General features: G+C 47.6%; 1 pseudogene; it reads right to left on the bottom strand.

Annotated features, from left to right (window-relative positions):
- Window positions 1-1,007: 1,007 nt before the first annotated feature.
- Window positions 1,008-1,417, bottom strand: LOC110305890 (annotated as a pseudogene).
- Window positions 1,418-2,722: the final 1,305 nt, after the last annotated feature.

Here is a 2,722-nt window from a genome sequence, read left to right as displayed (position 1 = left end):
CATACACACGCACGCACACACACACACACACAGAGAGAGAGAGAGAGAGAGAGAGAGAGAGAGAGAGAGAGAGAGAGAGAGAGAGATTGCAGATCCTTTATTTCTTGTTTCTGTTCTGTCATTAGCTGACTGAGATGTACAGCCTTTCTGGCTGTGATCCCCTTGGGCTTCATGACATTGCAGCAGCCAGCACTGCTGAAGTTCAAGGTATAGCCAGAGTGCATGCACGAAGGACATACAGGACATACCCCAGTGGGGCATGGCCCTGAAATGCGGTTTGCCTCAAGCCCTCCAGAAGACAATTTGATAAATAAATAAATAAACAAACAAACAAATGAAGAAACCACTGCAGACAGCCTAGGGGCTGGATAGCTTGTCCTGGGGACTTCAGTGGAGTGGATCCTGGCCTCTTCAGTAACCTATTTACAATCTTGTAGCAACACCAGTTAGAAACAAGAGACATCTGCCTGCCTCTAGGAATTAAGCATTGTACCTGTCAACAGGTCTAGGGGTGTGGCTGAGTTGGCTGAGTGCTCGCTTACTACTTGTGAGGTCATGAGTTCAAGCCTCAGCAAGGCATAATCCTGATATGGTGACAGCTGCTTATAACCCCAGCACTCGGGAGACAGATGGAGGAAGGATTCCGTTGAGTTCAACTCTTGATTTCAAGACCAGACTGAGCTGTCCAGAAAGACCTTACCTTTAAAAAGCAAGCAAATAGACAAAAAACAAAGACACCAAGCGTATCTCTGGCTACTCAGTCAGTAAGTATTTATTGAACATTTATTACCTATATTGAACCCCCTACTGTGTATGTGTTTTGAACACCTGCTCTATGTATAGAACACCTAATGTGTGCATCTAACATCCACTGTTTGCCAGGCTATTTTAGGCAGTGAGGATATGTCAGTGAATGAACAGGCAACTCGAACATAACAAACAGGCCTTGAGGATCTGTTTTTTGCTTTTTTCTTTTTTAATTTTTCATGACAAAAACAAAAATATACCTAAAAGCGAAGCTTCTGGGAAAACCATTTGTTCTTCCCTGTCTTGTATCACTCCTCAAACTTGACCTTGGCTTCCCGCCTGGCCTTGCGTTTCAAAGCTGGGTCCCTGAACACATCCTTGTTGACAACAGTCTTGTCCAAGGGATATCCACAGAGTACCTTGTGGGCATGAGGTGGTTGTAGTTATAAACTTTCACAAAGGACTTGATCTTGGATCGCTTGGCGATTTTCTTCTTGCCCATGGCAGCTGTCACTTTTCGGGGATATCGGTCAATTCCAGCCACCAGGGCATGGCTGTAAGGACGGTCCGAGGTGCCATCATCAATGTTCTTCACGATGAAAGCTTTGCGTCCAGAGTATCGTCCGGCCAGGACCAGTACCACTTTCCCAGATTTCATGAACTTGCCCATTTCAAAAGCAAGCAGCCCGCACCCAGCAGAAAGGAAAGGAGAACCGAGGATCTGTTTTTGTCTCTGCTCACATCAGTCCTAAGGAAACAGGTGTCCATGCTTCAAGCTAAGCAGACCTGTGATAAATTTAATTACAAGGCATTTCCTACCCACCCATCCCACCTCTCCTCCCCCTCCAATCTCCTCCAGTTAAGACCAACTTCAAAATCCCTCAGTCCTAGCTGAGAGCTCAAAGATCCCAGCCAGTCCTTCTGCAGCTCGTGGGAATGTCCCCAGAGGAACGATCTTTGATTTTTTTTTTTCCAAGAAGTTTAATTATCCCATGGCTGGAGAGGTGGTTTTCATTTGTCAGAATTCAGAGTCCTGAGAAGACCCTTGTGCTAGGCCAAGGCTACCCTGGTGGCTCTCTGGGCTGGGCCCCAGGCACAAACAGTAGGAATGCTTTGAAAGCCTCCACTGCATGCGGCCCTTGGTTTTACCACTGGCCTCTGTGGGCAGTTTAATTAATAAATGTCCATTGCTTGTCATTTGCCATTAGCAAACCAGGAAGGGTTGGAGGTGAGGTGCTGAGAGGCCAGGAAAGCCGGCTCTAAGCACGGTGCCCGGGAGAATTAAAATCCTGGCTATCAATCCCACGCACAGATCACACCTGGCTATGCCTGGCCACGCCCACGGACTTTGGGAAGGCTGTTTAGCCATACTGGTGGGAATCTATTCTTACAACTTGGATCTCAGGCAAGCCCCACAAGGTCATGTGAACCCCTTTCCTCTATGAACTCTATGGAAGGGTAGTACCCACCTCCAGCACCAAATGAAGTGGACAGTGTTTGTCAAGACACTGCACAGAGTCCGGGGCACAGTCGGCGCTCAATAAATTCTCCCAGTTAATGTAATATACTTCAACTCTCAAGGGATGCTCTTGGGCCTGGGGAGACAGCGCCTAGAAAGAGAGGCAGAAGCTGGAGAAGCCACGATTGGATGGTTTATGCTGCACGGTTGGTCCAGTGAGTCCAGGTCTCAGAGGTCCAAGAACTAAAGTCAAGTTTACTGTGTATCTGTTGGCTCCTGCCTGGCTTTGTACCCTTCATTCCTGTGTGGGGCTCGTGGGATGTTGGTAGCTGGGTAACCTCCATGCTTACAGCAGAGGAAAAAAAGAGATGAGACTCGATGAACCACCCTTAGCACTGGAAAGAGGGAGATAGGATGGGGACCCACACTGTCCCCCCAAGGCTAAGTAAATCAATTTGTCAGAGAAGTGTACTCTTCTAGAAAGAGGAGCAGACGTTTGTGAACACTTGGCACAAT

This window comes from Mus caroli, chromosome 11, assembly GCF_900094665.2.
Source record: "Mus caroli chromosome 11, CAROLI_EIJ_v1.1, whole genome shotgun sequence".
Lineage (NCBI taxonomy): Eukaryota > Metazoa > Chordata > Mammalia > Rodentia > Muridae > Mus > Mus caroli.
This window is presented reverse-complemented; position numbering and strand designations above follow the sequence as displayed.